Source organism: Puntigrus tetrazona, chromosome 11 (assembly GCF_018831695.1).
Source record: "Puntigrus tetrazona isolate hp1 chromosome 11, ASM1883169v1, whole genome shotgun sequence".
In the NCBI taxonomy this organism is placed as follows: Eukaryota; Metazoa; Chordata; class Actinopteri; order Cypriniformes; family Cyprinidae; genus Puntigrus; species Puntigrus tetrazona.
The window spans coordinates 5,993,918-6,012,236 of NC_056709.1; positions in this window are offsets into that span (position 1 = coordinate 5,993,918).

The window sequence follows — 18,319 nt, forward strand, 5'->3', positions numbered from 1 at the left end:
CTTTTCTCTCCATTTAAAGGAGAGTGGATGTGGTGGCCTTATTTGATTTTATTCGCTAGTAGTTCGGAGAACAGGGTATCAGTATCGCGACAGCGACCACGTTGAAAACTCCATTTCAGCTGAAGTCATAAAACTTCCTTTAAATAAACAAGCGTGAGATACAGGCTTGGAGTGATCACGTTGAGCATGGAGAGAAGTTTTGGCTGATTTATGTAGAACACGCCTAAAGATTTTATTTTATTTTGTTCGTGGCTGACAACTTTTAGGAAGTCTTGTTTGATACGTGATCACGTGATCAGCCGCATTAGTCCCAAGAACGAGTTTCTTTATTCATGTCAATGGATACTTATCGCTTTCAGCTGGAAATGGACTGTTTAACGGGTTCGCCGTACACATTAATACCTGCCTAGATCGTAACCTTTTCTCTCCATTAAAGGAGAGTGGATGCAGGCCTTCATTTGATTTTATTCATTAGTAGTTCGGAGAACAGGGTACTCAGCATCGCACACCACGCTGAAAACTCCATTTCAGCTAAAGTCATGAAACTTTTAAATAAACAAAGAGACAGTTTGAATGACTACGCGAGCGCGGGGTAATGGCATTTACTTCATGAATGGTCAAACATTTTATTTAATTTTAACGTTTCAACAACTTTGTAGTCTTAGTTTGTTTGACACGCCATCACGCACCACGTGGATTAGTCCAACTGAGTTTTTATTCATGTCAATGGAGCTTTTATCGCCAGCTGAAATGGACTTTAACGTGTTCGCGTACATTACTAACACTCTGTCTCAGACTGCAACTTTTCTCCATTTAAAGGAGAGTGGGATGTGGTGGCTCTTATTTGATCTTTATTTCGCTTAGTAGTTCGAGAATATCAGTATCGCATAGCTACTCACGTTGAAAACTCATTCAGCTGAAGTTACAAAAACTCCTTTAAATAAACAAAGAGACACAGTTTGGAACATCACGTTGAGCGGGGGTAGTTTTACGATTTATGAACATCATTTTCAAAGATTTTATTTAATTTTGTTCGTGTCAAACAACTTTAGAAGTCTTAGTTTGTTTGACACTGTATCACGTGATCCACGTGGATTAGTCCGAACGAGCTTCTTTATTCATGTCAATGGATGCTTTATCGCCTTCAGCTGAAAAATGACTGTTTAACGGGTTCGCTGTACACCACTAACACTCTGTCTCAGACCGGCAAATCCTTTTCTCTTCCATTTAAAGGAGAGTGGATGTGGTGGCCTCTTATTTGATCTTATTCATTATAGTTCGAGAATGTATCAGTAATGACAGCGACCACGTTGAAAATCCCATTTCACGAAGTCAAAACTTCTTTTAAATAAAACAAAGAGACAGCTTGGAATGATCACGCTGAGCGCGGAGTAGTTTCTTACTGAATATGAACACGCTTCAAAGATTTTATTTTATTTTGTCTGCCAAATAACTTTTAGGAAGTTCCTTGTTTGACACGCTATCACGTTGGATTAGTCCGAACGGAGTTCTTTATTCATGTCAATGGATTTTTATCGCCTTCAGCTGGAAATGGACTGTTTAACAAGTTCGTTGTACATTACTAACACTCTGTCTCAAACCGTAAACCTTTTCTCTCTCCACGAAAGGGAGAGTATGGATGTGGTGGTCTATTTGATCTTATTCGCTTAGTAGTTCGGAGAACAGGGTATCAGTATCGCACAGCGACCACGTTGAAAACTCCATTTCAGCTGAAGTCATAAAAACTTCCTTTAAATAAACAAAGAGACACAGTTTGGAATGATCACGCTTGAGCGTGGAGTAGTTTTACGATTTATGAACACGCTTCAAAGATTTTATTTAATTTTGTTCGTGTCAAACAACTTTTAGAAGTCTTCTTTGTTTGACACGCCATCACGTGACCACGTGATTAGTCCGAACGGAGTTTCTTTATTCATGTCAATGGATGTTTTTATCGCCTTCAGCTGAAAATGGACTGTTTAACGTGTTCGCTGTACATTACTAACACTCTGTCTCAGACCGTAAACCTTTTCTCTCCATTTAAAGGAGAGTGGATGTGGTGGCCCTTATTTGATCTTTATTCGCTTAGTAGTTCGGAGAACAGGGTATCAGTATCGCACAGCGACTTACCACGTTGAAAACTCCATTTCAGCTGAAGTCATAAAAACTTCCTTTAAATAAACAAAGAGACACAGTTTGGAATGATCACGTTGAGCGTGGAGTAGTTTTACGATTTATGAACACGCTTCAAAGATTTTATTTTATTTTGTTCGTGTCAAACAACTTTTAGAAGTCTTTGTTTGACACGTCATCACGTGACCACGTGATTAGTCCGAACGGAGTTTCTTTATTCATGTCAATGGATGTTTTTTATCGCCTTCAGCTGGAAATGGACTGTTTAACGTGTTCGTTGTACATTACTAACACTCTGTCTCAGACCGTAAACCTTTTCTCTCCATTTAAAGGAGAGTGGATGTGGTGGCCCTTATTTGATCTTATTCGCTTAGTAGTTCGGAGAACAGGGTATCAGTATCGCACAGCGACCACGTTGAAAACTCCATTTCAGCTGAAGTCATAAAAACTTCCTTTTAAATAAACAAAGAGACACAGTTTGGAATGATCACGTTGAGCGTGGAGTAGTTTTACGATTTATGAACATGCTTCAAAGATTTATTTGATGGTCGTGGCTCAAACAATCCTTAGAAGTCTTTGTTTGACACCGCCATCACGTGACCACGATTAGTCCGAACGGAGCTTCTTTATTTATGTCAATGGATGTTTTTATCGCCTTCAGCTGAAATGGACTGCTTAATGTGTTCGTTGTACATTAATAACACTCTGTCTCAGACCGGTAAACCTTTTCTCTCCATTTAAAGGAGAGTGGATGTGGGTGGCCCTTACTTGATCTTATTCGCTTAGTAGTTCGAGAACAGGGTATCAGACGCACAGCTAATATTGTTGAAAACTTTCATTTCAGCTGAAGTCATAAAAATCCTTTAAAATAAACAAAGAGACACAGTTTGGAAGGATCACGTTGGAGCGTGAGTAGTTACGATTTATGAACACGTTTCAAAGATTTTATTTATTCTTGTTCGCGGTCAAACAAACTTTAGAAGTCTTAGTTTGTTTGACACGCCATCACGTGAATTACGTGATTAGTTCGAACGGAGTTTCTTTATTCATGTAAATGGATGTTTCTTTTATCGCCTTTCAGCTGAAATGGATCGCTTATCGCGGTTCGTGTTGTATTAATACGAAGCACTCTGTGTCAGACCGATAAACCTTTTTTCTCTCCATTTAAAGGAGAGAGGATGTAAATGGCCCTTATTTGATCTTATTCGCTTTAGTAGTTCGAGAACAGGTGTATCAGTATAAGACAGCTTAATTACGTTAGTAACGCCATTTCAGCTGAAGTCATAAAAACTTCCTTTTAAATAAACAAAGAGACACAATTTGGAGTGATCACGCTGAGCCGTGGAGTAGGCTTCAACATTTATGAACATGCTTTCAAAAGATTTTATTATTTATTTTGTTCTTGTCAAACAACTTTTAGAAGTCTTTTAGTTTGTTTGATACCGCCATCACGTGATCAATGCGATTAGTCCGAACGGAGTTTCTTTATTCATTTCAATGGATGTTTTTTATCGCCTTCAGCTGAAATGGACTGTTTAACGTGTTTTCGCGGTGTACATTACTGCTAACACTCTGTGTCAGACCGATAACCTTTTCTCTCCATTTAAAGGAGAGTGGATGTGGTGGCCCTCTTATTTGATCTTATTCGCTTAGTAGTTCGGAGTACAGGGTATCAGTATCGCACAGCGGTATCTACGTTGAAAACTCCATTTTAGTTGAAGTCATAAAAACTTCTTTTTAAATAAACAACAAAGAGACAGCTCTGGAAATGACTGCGCTTGAGCTTGGAGTAGGTTTACGCATTTATGAAACACGCTTCAAAAGATTTTATTTTATTCCTTGTTCGTGGTCAAACAACTTTAAAAAGTCTTTGTTTATTTGACATGCGAATACGTGATCACGTTGATTAGGTCCGAACGGAGTTTCTTTATTCATGTCAATGGATGCTTTTTATCGCCTTCTGCTGAAAATGGACTGTTTACCGTGGTCGTTAGTACACATTAATGACACTCTGGCTCAGACCGGTAAACTCCTTTTTTCTCTCCATTTAAAGGAGAGTGGATGTAGTGGCCATTTTTATTTGATCTTATTCGCTTAGTAGTTCGGAGAACAGGGTATCATCAGAATCGTATAAAGCAATTACGCCGAAAATTTGATTTCAGCTGAAGTCATAAAAAACTTCCTTTAAAGGTAAAAGCAAAAGAGACAGTTTGAAATGACCACGTTGAGCGTGGAGTAGGTTTAACATTGACGGCGAACACGCTTTCAAAGATTGTATTTTATCTTGTTCGTGGCAAATAACTTTTAGAAGTCTTAGTTTGTTTGATACGCCATCACGCGACTAATGCGATTAGTCCTAACGGAGTTTTTTATTCATGTCAATGGATGTTTTTTATCGCTTCTTCAGCTGGAAATGGACTGTTTGAACGTGTTCGTTTATATTACTAACACTTCTGTGTCAGACTGATAAACCTTTTCTCCATTTAAAGGAGAGTGACGTGGTGGCCCTTTATTTGAATTTTATGTTCTGTTAGTGCGTTCGGAGATCAGGTGGTATCAGAGTCAGACAGCGACTGACAAAGAAATCTTCATTTCTGCTGGAAGCCTAAAAACCTTCTTTTAAATAATCAAAGAGACACAGCTTGAGGGACCATGCTGAGCGTGGGAGAAGCTTTGGCCGCATTTATGAACACGCTTCAAAGATTTAATTTGATTTGTTCGTGTCATGTCAACTTTTTAGAAGTCTTAGTTTGTTTGACACGCCACCACGTGACTACGTGGATTAGTCCGAACGGAGTTTCTTTATTCATGTCAATGGATGCTTTTTATCGCCAGGCTGAAAATGGACTGCTTAACGGGTTCATAGTACATTACTGACACTCAAGTGTCAGACCTCCATAACCCTTTTTTCTCCATTTAAAAGGAGAGAGGATGTGGTGGCACTTATTTGATTTAATTCGCTTTAGTAGTTCGGAGAATAGGGTATCAGTATCTGACAGCCACCACGTTGCTAATTTCCATTTCAGCTGAAGTCATAAAAACTCTCTTTTTAAATAAACAAAGAGACACCGTTTGGAAATGATCACGTTGGAGCGTGGAGTAGGTTTACGTGATTTAAGGAACACGCTTCCAAAAGATTTTACATGACTTTGCTCCGTGTCAAACAACTTTTAGAAGTCTAGCTTGTTTGACACGCCATCATTTTTAACAATGATAGTCCGGAACGGAGCTTCTTTATCTGGCGTCAATGGACAGCTTTTATCGCCTTCAGCTGGAAATGGATCATTGTTTAACGTGGTTGTATTACATTACTAACACTCTGTGTCAGACCGGTAAACTTTTTCTCTCCATTTAAAGGAGAGTGGATGGTGGTGGCCTTTATTTGATCTTATCAGCTTAGAAGTTCGAGAACAGGTATCTGCAGTCACGCATAGCTACTCACGCTGAAATTTCCAGCTCAGCTGGGAAGTCATAAAACTTCCTTTAAATAAACAAAGAGACACAGTTTGGAATGATCACGTTGAGCGGAGTAGTTTTAATGACGCAGGAACACGCTTTCCAAAAATTTTATTTTATTTTATCTTCGTGTCAAACAACTTTAAAGTCTTTGTTTGACACGTCATCACGTGACCACGTGATTAGTCCGAACGGAGTTTCTTTATTCATGTCAATGGATGTTTTTATCGCCTTCAGCTGAAATGGACTGTTTAACGTGTTCGCTGTACACACTAACACTCTGTCTCAGACCGTAAACCTTTTCTCTCCATTTAAAGGAGAGTGGATGTGGTGGCCCTTATTTGATCTTATTCGCTTAGTAGTTCGGAGAACAGGGTATCAGTATCGCACAGCGACCACGTTGAAAACTCCATTTCAGCTGAAGTCATAAAACTTCCTTTTAAATAAACAAAGAGACACAGTTTGGAATGATCACGTTGAGCGTGGAGTAGTTTTACGATTTATGAACACGCTTCAAAGATTTTATTTAATTTTGTTCGTGTCAAACAACTTTTAGAAGTCTTAGTTTGTTTGATACGCCATCACGTGACCACGTGATTAGTCCGAACGGAGTTTCTTTATTCATGTCAATGGATGTTTTTATCGCCTTCAGCTGGAAATGGACTGTTTAACGTGTTCGCTGTACATTACTAACACTCTGTCTCAGACCGTAAACCTTTTCTCTCATTTAAAGGAGAGTGGATGTGGTGGCCTCTTATTTGATCTTATTCGCTTAGTAGTTCGGAGAACAGGGTATCAGTATCGCACAGCGACCACGTTGAAAACTCCATTTCAGCTGAAGTCATAAAAACTTCCTTTTAAATAAACAAAGAGACACAGTTTGGAATGATCACGTTGAGCGTGGAGTAGTTTTACGATTTATGAACACGCTTCAAAGATTTTATTTAATTTTGTTCGTGTCAAACAACTTTTAGAAGTCTTAGTTTGTTTGACACGTCATCACGTGACCACGTGATTAGTCCGAACGGAGTTTCTTTATTCATGTCAATGGATGTTTTTATCGCCTTCAGCTGAAAATGGACTGTTTAACGTGTTCGTTGTACATTACTAACACTCTGTCTCAGACCGTAAACCTTTCTCTCTCCATTTAAAGGAGAGTGGATGTGGTGGCCCTTATTTGATCTTTATTCGCTTAGTAGTTCGGAGAACAGGGTATCAGTATCGCACAGCGACCATTACGTTGAAAACTCCATTTCAGCTGAAGTCATAAAAACTTCCTTTTAAATAAACAAAGAGACACAGTTTGGAATGATCACGTTGAGCGTGGAGTAGTTTTACGATTTATGAACACGCTTCAAAGATTTTATTTATTTTTGTTCGTGTCAAACAACTTTTAGTCTTAGTTTGTTTGACACGTCATCACGTGACCACGTGATTAGTCCGAACGGAGTTTCTTTATTCATGTCAATGGATGTTTTTATCGCCTTCAGCTGGAAATGGACTGTTTAACGTGTTCGTTGTACATTACTAACACTCTGTCTCAGACCGTAAACCTTTTCTCTCCATTTAAAGGAGAGTGGATGTGGTGGCCCTTATTTGATCTTATTCGCTTAGTAGTTCGGAGAACAGGGTATCAGTATCGCACAGCGACCACGTTTGAAAACTCCATTTCAGCTGAAGTCATAAAAACTTCCTTTTAAATAAACAAAGAGACACAGTTTGGAATGATCACGTTGAGCGTGGAGTAGTAGTTTTACGATTTATGAACACGCTTCAAAGATTTTATTTATTTTTTGTTCGTGTCAAACAACTTTTAGAAGTCTTAGTTTGTTTGATACGTCATCACGTGACCACGTGATTAGTCCGAACGGAGTTTCTTTATTCATGTCAATGGATGTTTTTATCGCCTTCAGCTGAAATGGACTGTTTAACGTGTTCGCTGTACATTACTAACACTCTGTCTCAGACCGTAAACCTTTTCTCTCATTTAAAGGAGAGTGGATGTGGTGGCCCTTATTTGATTTTATTCGCTTAGTAGTTCGGAGAACAGGGTATCAGTATCGCACAGCGACCACGTTGAAAACTCCATTTCAGCTGAAGTCATAAAAACTTCCTTTTAAATAAACAAAGAGACACAGTTTGGAATGATCACGTTGAGCGTGGTAGTTTTACGATTTATGAACACGCTTCAAAAAATTTTATTTTATTTTGTTCGTGTCAAACAACTTTTATGAAGTCTTAGTTTGTTTGACACGTCATCACGTGACCACGTGATTAGTCCGAACGGAGTTTCTTTATTCATGTCAATGGATGTTTTTTATCGCCTTCAGCTGGAAATGGACTGTTTAATGTGTTCGTTGGTACATTACTAACACTTCGTCTCGTCAGACCGTAAACCTTTCTCTCCCATTTAAAGGAGAGTGGATGTGGTGGCCTCTTATTTGATTTTATTCGCTTAGTAGTTCGGAGAACAGGGTATCAGTATCGCACAGCCACTCACGTTGAAAACTCCATTTTCAGCTGAAGTCATAAAAACTTCCTTTAAAATAAACAAAGAGACACAGTTTGGGAGTGATCACGCTTGAGCGTGGAGTAGGTTTACGATTTATGAACACGCTTCAAAGATTTTATTTTTATTTTTGTTCGTGGTCAAACAACTTTTGTATCTTAGATTGTTTGACACGTCATCACGTGACCACGTGATTAGTCCGAACGGAGTTTCTTTATTCATGTCAATGGATGTTTTTATCGCCTTCAGCTGAAATGGACTGTTTAACGTGTTCGTTGTACATTACTAACACTCTGTCTCAGACCGTAAACCTTTTCTCTCCATTTAAAGGAGAGTGGATGTGGTGGCCCTTATTTGATCTTATTCGCTTAGTAGTTCGGAGAACAGGGTATCAGTATCGCACAGCGACCACGTTGAAAACTCCATTTCAGCTGAAGTCATAAAAACTCCTTTTAAATAAACAAAGAGACACAGTTTGGAATGATCACGCTGAGCGTGGAGTAGTTTTACGATTTATGAACACGCTTCAAAGATTTTATTTAATTTTGTTCGTGTCAAACAACTTTAGAAGTCTTAGTTTGTTTGATACGTCATCACGTGACCACGTGATTAGTCCGAACGGAGTTTCTTTATTCATGTCAATGGATGTTTTTATCGCCTTCAGCTGAAATGGACTGTTTAACGTGTTCGTTGTACATTACTAACACTCTGTCTCAGACCGTAAACCTTTTCTCTCCATTTAAAGGAGAGTGGATGTGGTGGCCTTATTTGATCTTATTCGCTTAGTAGTTCGGAGAACAGGGTATCAGTATCGCACAGCGACCACGTTGAAAACTCCATTTCAGCTGAAGTCATAAAAACTTCCTTTAAATAAACAAAGAGACACAGTTTGGAGTGATCACGTTGAGCGTGGAGTAGTTTTACGATTTATGAACACGCTTCAAAGATTTTATTTAATTTTGTTCGTGTCAAACAACTTTTAGAAGTCTTAGTTTGTTTGACACGCCATCACGTGACCACGTGATTAGTCCGAACGGAGTTTCTTTATTCATGTCAATGGATGTTTTTATCGCCTTCAGCTGGAAATGGACTGTTTAACGTGTTCGTTGTACATTACTAACACTCTGTCTCAGACCGTAAACCTTTTCTCCATTTAAAGGAGAGTGGATGTGGTGGCCCTTATTTGATTTTATTCGCTTAGTAGTTCGGAGAACAGGGTATCAGTATCGCACAGCGACCACGTTGAAAACTCCCATTTCAGCTGAAGTCATAAAAACTTCCTTTTAAATAAACAAAGAGACACAGTTTGGAATGATCACGTTGAGCGTGGAGTAGTTTTACGATTTATGAACACGCTTCAAAGATTTTATTTATTTTTGTTCGTGTCAAACAACTTTTAGAAGTCTTAGTTTGTTTGATACGCCATCACACGACCACGTGATTAGTCCGAACGGAGTTTCTTTATTCATGTCAATGGATGTTTTTATCGCCTTCAGCTGGAAATGGACTGTTTAACGTGTTCGCTGTACATTACTAACACTCTGTCTCAGACCGTAAACCTTTTCTCTCCATTTAAAGGAGAGTGGATGTGGTGGCCCTTATTTGATCTTATTCGCTTAGTAGTTCGGAGAACAGGGTATCAGTATCGCACAGCGACCACGTTGAAAACTCCATTTCAGCTGAAGTCATAAAAACTTCCTTTTAAATAAACAAAGAGACACAGTTTGGAATGATCACGCTGAGCGTGGAGTAGTTTTACGATTTATGAACACGCTTCAAAGATTTTATTTAATTTTGTTCGTGTCAAACAACTTTTAGAAGTCTTAGTTTGTTTGACACGTCATCACGTGACCACGTGATTAGTCCGAACGGAGTTTCTTTATTCATGTCAATGGATGTTTTTATCGCCTTCAGCTGGAAATGGACTGTTTACCTGGTCGCTGTACATTACTGACACTCTGTCTCAGACCGTAAACCTTTTCTCTCCATTTAAAGGAGAGTGGATGTGGTGGCCCTTATTTGATCTTTATTCGCTTAGTAGTTCGGAGAACAGGGTATCAGTATCGCACAGCGACCACGTTGAAAACTCCATTTCAGCTGAAGTCATAAAAACTTCCTTTTAAATAAACAAAGAGACACAGTTTGGAATGATCACGTTGAGCGTGGAGTAGTTTTACGATTTATGAACACGCTTCAAAGATTTTATTTAATTTTGTTCGTGTCAAACAACTTTTAGAAGTCTTTGTTTGTTTGATACGTCATCACGTGACCACGTGATTAGTCCGAACGGAGTTTCTTTATTCATGTCAATGGATGTTTTTATCGCCTTCAGCTGGAAATGGACTGTTTAACGTGTTCGCTGTACATTACTAACACTCTGTCTCAGACCGTAAACCTTTTCTCTCATTTAAAGGAGAGTGGATGTGGTGGCCCTTATTTGATCTTATTCGCTTAGTAGTTCGGAGAACAGGGTATCAGTATCGCACAGCGACCACGTTGAAAACTCCATTTCAGCTGAAGTCATAAAAACTTCCTTTTAAATAAACAAAGAGACACAGTTTGGAATGATCACGTTGAGCGTGGAGTAGTTTTACGATTTATGAACACGCTTCAAAGATTTTATTTAATTTTGTTCGTGTCAAACAACTTTTAGAAGTCTTAGTTTGTTTGACACGTCATCACGTGACCACGTGATTAGTCCGAACGGAGTTTCTTTATTCATGTCAATGGATGTTTTTATCGCCTTCAGCTGGAAATGGACTGTTTAACGTGTTCGTTGTACATTACTAACACTCTGTCTCAGACCGTAAACCTTTTCTCTCCATTTAAAGGAGAGTGGATGTGGTGGCCTTTATTTGATTTTATTCGCTTAGTAGTTCGAGAACAGGGTATCAGTATCGCACAGCGACCACGTTGAAAACTCCATTTCAGCTGAAGTCATAAAAACTCCTTTAAATAAACAAAGAGACACAGTTTGGAATGATCACGTTGAGCGTGGAGTAGTTTTACGACGATTTATGAACACGCTTCAAAGATTTTATTTAATTTTGTTCGTGTCAAACAACTTTTAGAAGTCTTAGTTTGTTTGATACGCCATCACGTGACCACGTGATTAGTCCGAACGGAGTTTCTTTATTCATGTCAATGGATGTTTTTATCGCCTTCCAGCTGGAAAATGGACTGTTTAACGGTTTTCGCTGTACACACAACACTCTGTCTCAGACCGGTAGTTTCTCCATTTAAAGGAGAGTGGATGTGGTGGCACTCATTTGATCTTTTATTCTCATTCGCTTTAGTAGTTCGAGAATAGGGTATCAGCATCAAGACAGCGACCACGTTGAAAATCTCCATTTCAGCCGAAGCCATAAAACTTCCTTTTAACAAACAAAGAGACACCGCTTGGAAATGATCACGCTTGGAGCGCGGAGTAGGTTTAATATTTATGAACACGCTCAAAGATTTTATTTTATTTTGTTCGTGCCAAACAACTTTTAGAAGCCTGTTGTTTCTTTGACACGTGATCATTTGGATTAGTCCTCAACGGGAGCTTCTTTATTCATGCCACTTGATGTTTTTATCGCTTTCAGCTGGAAATGGACTGTTTAACGTGTTTTCGTTGTACATTACCAACACTCTGTCTCAGACCGGTAAACCTTTTTCTCTCTCCATTTAAAAGGAGAGTGGATGTGGTGGCCTCATTTGATTTCATTCGCTTAGTAGTTCTGGAGTATTCAGGGTATCAGTGATTTATTAGCAAATGACCACATCCTCCATTTCAGCTGAAGTCATAAAACTTCCTTTTAAATAAAACAAGAGACACAGTTTGAAATGACTACGCGGATGCGCAGGTAGGTTTACGCATTTATGAACACGCTTCAAAGATTTTGAGATTTTATTTTGTTCGTCAAACAACTTTAAGAAGTCTTTGTTTGATGGACACGTCATCACGTGATCACGCAGGATTAGTCCGGAACAAAGTTTCTTTATTCATGTCAATGGATGCTTTACCCGCCTTCAGCTGGAAATGGACTGTTTAACGTGTTCGTTGCATAATAATACTAAAATCCTGGCTCAAACTGGTAACCTTTTTCTCTCCATTCTAAAGGAGAGTGGATGTGGTGCCTTTATTTGATTTTATTCGCTTAGTAGCGTTCGAGAACATGCAGATCAGTATCGCATGTTTAATTATCGTTGAAAATCTTCACTTCAGCTGAAGTCATAAAAACTTCCTTTTAAATAAAACAAAGAGACAGAGTTTGAATGATCATACGCGGAGCGTGGAGTAGTTTTACGCACTTGGCGAACACGTCTAAAGATTTAATTTAATTTTGTTCGCAGGTCAAACAACTTTTAAAAGTTCGAATTTGTTTGACACGCCATCACGCAGGATCACGGATTAGTCCTAACGGAGCTTCTTTTTGTCCGCGCCAATGGATGTTTTTATCGCTTCAGCTGAAAATGGACTGTTTAACGGTTTTCGCTGTACATTACTAACACTCTGTCTCAGACCGGTAAACCTTTTCTCTCCATTTAAAGGAGAGTGGGATTTGGTGGCCCTGCCTTGATTTATATTCGCTTTAGTAGTTCACGGGAGAATAGCACTGCATTATATTAAAGCCTAATTAATGTTGAAAAACTTCCATTTCAGCTGAAGTCATAAAAACTTCCTTTTTAAATAAAACAAAGAGACACAGTTTGGAAAGTGACTACAAAGGAGCGTGGGGTAGTTTTAATGACGGTTAAACACGATTTAATACAGATTTAATTTTATTTTGTTCGTGTCAAACAACTTTTAGAAGTCTTAGTTTGTTTGACACGCCATCACGTGACTACGTGATTGTCCGAACGGAGTTTCTTTATTCATGTCAATGGATGTTTTTATCGCCTTCAGCTGGAAATGGACTTACTTAACGCGGTTCGCTGTACATTACTGCCAACACTCTGTCTCAGACCGGTAAACCTTTTCTCTCTCTCCATAGTAAAACGAGAGTGATGTGCAGGCCTCTTATTTGATCTTATTCGCTTAGTAGTCTGGAGAACAGGGTATCAGCATCGCACAGCCCACCAATGCTGAAAACTCCGATTCAGCCGAAGTCATAAAACTCCCTTTAAATAAACAAAGATATATCATGCTTGGGAGTGATCACGCGAGCGTGGAGTAGTTTTTACGATTTATAAAACTGGATTTAACACAGATTTTTATTTATTTTTGTTCGTGTCAACAAACTTATAGAAGTCTTAGTTTGCTTGGATTACCGTCATCACGCGACCACGTGATTAGTCCGAACGGAGTTTCTTTATTCATGCTCACTGGATGTTTTTACCGCTTCTCAGCTGAAAAATGGACTGTTTGCAATCTGTTCGCTAGCCAATACTGACACTCTGTGTCCAGACCGGTAAACCTTTTCTTTCTCTCTCCATTTAAAGGGAGAGTGGATGACGGTGGCCCTTATATGATCTTATTCGGCCAGTAGTTCGGAGAACAGTGGTATCAGTGACAAGATTGTGCCGACCACGCTGAAAATCCCCATTTCAGCTAAATATTTATAAAAACTTTCTTTTAATGTGTAAACAAATATATCATTGCAGTTTGGAATGATCACGTTGAGCGTGGAGAAGTTTCTACGCATTTCATGAACACGCTTCAAAGATTTTTTTATTTGACTTTGTTCGTGTCAAACAACTTTAGAAGTCTAGTTTGTTTGACACGTCATCACGCGACCACGCGGATAGTCCGGAATCTGAAGTTTTCATTCATGTCAATGGATGCTTTTTATCACTTCAGCTGGAAATGGACTGTTTGGTCGTTTTCAAAACAGACATTATCGACACACTCTGTGTCAGACCTGATAAACCTTTTTTTCTCTCCATTTAAAGGGAGAGTGGGATGTAGGTTCTCATTTGATCTTATTCGCTTAGTAGTTTGAGAACAGGGCATCAGTAGAGCCACATTGAGCGCACCATCGTTGAAAACTGAACTTCAGCTGAAGTCAGCAAAACTTCCTTTAAATAAACAAAGAGACACAGCTTTGAAATGATCACGTTGAGCGAGGAGTAGTTTAATGATGCAGTGACCACGCGCTCAAAGACTTTATTTACTCTTGCCTCGTGAAGTCAAACAACTTTTGTAGTCTTAGTTTGTTTGACACGCCATCAATGCGACCACGCGATTAGTCCGAACGAAAGCTTTTATTCATGTCAATGGATAAAGCTTTGTGACGCTTTCAGTTGGAAATGGATCATTTGAATGCAGCCCGTTTTACATTACTAACACTCTGTGTCCAGACCGAGCAAACCTTTCTCTCTCCATTTAAAGGGAGAGTGGATGAGGTGTCTCTTATTTGATCTTATTCGCTCAGTAGTTCGGAGAATGTGGGTATCAGTATCGCGACAGCTACTCACGTTGAAAACTCCATTTCGTTGAAGTCATAAAAACTCCTTTAAATAAAACAAAGAGACACAGCTTGGGAGTGACTACGTTGAGCGTGGAGTAGTTTTACCATTTATGAACACGATGAATACAGATTAGATTGCAGAGCTTTGTCGGTAAGCCAAACAACTTTTGTATGTCTTAGCTTGTTTGACACGCGACCACGCGACCAACGCGGATAGTCCGAACGAGTTTCTTTTTTTATTCATGTCAATGGATGCTTTTTATCGTCTTCAGCTGAAAATGGACCGCTTTACCGTGGTTCAAGCAGGGCCATTACTGACACTCTGCGTCAGACCGATAAACCTTTCTTTCTCCACGGAAGGAGAAAGTGGATGACGTGTCCTCTTATTTGATCTTATTCGCCAGTAGTTCGAGAACAGGGTATTAGTAGGTCAAGATGTTTAATTACATGCTAGAAAACTTCTCCATTTGAGCTGAAGTCATAAAAACTCCTTTTAAATAAACAAAGAGACACAGTTTGAATGATCACGCTGAGCGTGGAGTAGTTTTAATGATTTATGAACACGCGCCTGAAAAAGATTTAATTTGATTCTTGCTTGCGGTCAAACAAACTTATAGAAGTCTTAGTTTGTTTGACACGTCATCACGTGACCACGTGATTAGTCCGAACGAGTTTCTTTTATTCATGTCAATGGATGTTTTTATCGCCTTCGGCTGAAATGACTGTTTACCGTGGTCGTTGTACAATATTGACACTCGTGTCAGACCGATAAACCCTTTTTTTTTCTCCACGAAAGCGAGAGTGATGTGGTGGCTCATTATTTGATCTTATTCGCTTAGTAGTTCGGAGAACAGGGTATCAGTGATTGCACAGCTTACGACCGTTGATAAAATTCATTTCAGCTGAAGTCACAAAAACTCTTTTTAATATAAAAACAAAGAGACACAGTTTGGAGTGATCACGTTGAGCATGAGTAGTTTTACCATTTATGAACACGCTTCAAAGATTTTATTTGATTTTGTTCGTGGCTTCAAACAACTTTAGAAGTTCGTAGAAGCGTGTTTGATACGTCATCACGTGACCACGTGATTAGTCCTAACGAGTTTTTTTATTCATGTCAATGGATGTTTTTACGCCTTCAGCTGGAAAATGGACTGTTTACCGTGGTCGCTGGTACAATAATAACACTCTGTGTCAGACCGATAAACCTTTTTTCTCCATTTAAAGGAGAGTGGATGTGGTGGCCCTTATTTGATTTCATTCGCTGAGTAGTTCGGGCAGAACAGGGTATCAGTATTTCCACATGTTTTATCACGTTGAAAACTCACATTTCAGCTGAAGTCATAAAAACTTCCTTTAAAACAAACAAAGAGTGACACAGTTTGGAGTGATCACCGCTGAGCTGCGGAGAAGCTTTACGATTTATGAACACGCCTCAAAAGATTTTATTTAATTTTTGTTCGTAAGCTCAAACAACTATAAGAAGTCTTAATTGTTTGACACGTCATCACGTGACCACGTGATTAGTCCGAACGGGAGTTTCTTATTCATGTCAATGGATTGTTCTTATCGCCTCTTCAGCTGAAATGGACTGTTTAACGTGTTCGCTGTACATTACTAACACTAAGACTGTGTCAGACCGATAAACCTTTTTCTCTCTCTCCATTTAAATGAGAGTGGATGGTGTAATCTCTTATTTGATCTTATTCGGCTCTAGTAGTCCGAGAACAGGGTATCAGTATCGCACAGCCGACCACGTTGAAAACCCAATTCAGCTGAAGTCATAAAAACTTCTTTTAAATAAACAAAGAGACACAGTTTGGGAATGACCACGCTAGAGCCGCGGGAGTAGTTTTACGATTTATGAACACGCGTCAAAGATTTTATTTGTTTTTGTTCGTGCGCCAAACAACTTTAGAAGTCTTAGTTTGTTTGACACGTCAACACGAATTCATGACCACGTGATTAGTCCTGAACGGAGTTTCTTTATTCATGTCAAATGGATGTTTTTATCGCTTCAGCTGGAAAATGGACTGTTTACCGCGTGGTCGCCAGGGACATTACTAACACTCTGTGCTCAGACCGATAAACCTTTTTTTCCTCCCATTTAAAGGAGAGTGGATGGGTGGCCCTTATTTGATCTTTTTTTTATTCGCTAGTAGTTCGGAGAACAGGGTATCAGTATTTCACAGCTAATTGTTGTTGAAAAACTCCGATTCAGCTGAAGTCATAAAAACTCCTTTAAATAAAAAACAAAGAGACACAGTTTGGAGTGATCACGCTGGGAGCGTGGGAGTAGTTTCAAAGCACGCATGTACACGATTTAACACAGATTTAATTTAATTTGTTCGTGTCAAAACAACAAACTTATAGAAGTCTGTAGTTTGTTTGACACGTCATCACGTGACGACATGATTAGTCCGTAACTGGAGTTTCTTTATTCATGTCAATGGATGTTTTTTACCAGCTCTCTCAGCTGGGAAATGGACTAGCTTAATGTGGTTTCGTTAGATAATACTTACACTAATTTCCTTCAATAACCCGATAACCTTTTTTTTTCTCCATTTAGCTGAGAGTGGATGTGGTAACACTTTATTTGATCTCATTCACTTAGTAGTTCGGATATCAGGGTATCAGTATTTGCAACAGCGACTCACGTTGAAAACTAATTTCAGTTGGGAATGCAAAACCCTTTATAAATAAACAGTGAGATACCGCTCTGAGTGTTGACACGCGGAGCGTGGAGTCAGGTTTTCTACATTATCAGTGAACACGCTTCAAAGATTTTATTTAATTTTGTTCGTAACAAACAACTTATAGAAGTCTTGGTTTGTTTGATGACGTCATCAATGCGATCGCGTGATTAGTCCGAACGAGCTTCTTTATATTCATGCCAATGGATACTTTTTATCGCCTCAGCTGGAAATGGACTGTTTAACGTGTTCGCTGTACATTACGAACACTCTGTGCTCAGACCGGTAAACCTTTTTTCTCTATTTAAAGGAGAGTGATGTGGGTGGTCTTATTTGATCTTTTTTTATTCGCTTAGTAGTTCGGAGAACAGGGTATCAGTATCGCAGCATTGTAGTTATCACGTTGAAAACTCCATTTCAGCTGAAGCCATAAAAATCTCCTTTAAACAAACAAAGAGACACAGTTTGGAGTGATCGCTGAGCGTGGGAGTAGTTTTACGCATTTATGAACACGCTTCAAAGATTTTATTTAATTTTGTTCTCGTAAGCCAACTACTTTGTAAGTCTTTGTTTGATTGACACGTCATCACGTGACCACGCGATTAGTCCGGAACGGAGTTTCTATTCAAGTCAATAAATGTTTTTATCGCCTTCAGCTGGAAATGGACTGTTTAACGTGTTCGTTGTACATTATTAACACTCTGTGTCAGACCGATAAACCTTTTCTCTCTCCATTTAAAGGAGAGTGGATGGTGGCTCTCATTTGATTTTATTCGCTTTAGTAGTTCGGAGAACAGGGTATCAGTGAGTCAGCACAAGCGACCACGCTTGAAAATCTCAATTTCAGCTAGAAGTCATAAAACTTCCTTTAAATAAACAAAGAGACACAGTTTGAGTGATCACGCTGAGCTGTGGAGTAGTTTACGATTTATGAACACGCTTCAAAGATTTTATTTAATTTTTTGTTCGTGTCAAACAACTTTTAGAAGTCTTAGTTTGTTTGATTACGCGCCATCACGCACTACGTGATTAGTCCTCAACGGGAGTTTTTTATTCATGTCAATGGATGTTTTTATCGCTTCAGCTGGAAATGGACTGTTTAACGTGTTCGTTGTACATCACTAACAATCTCA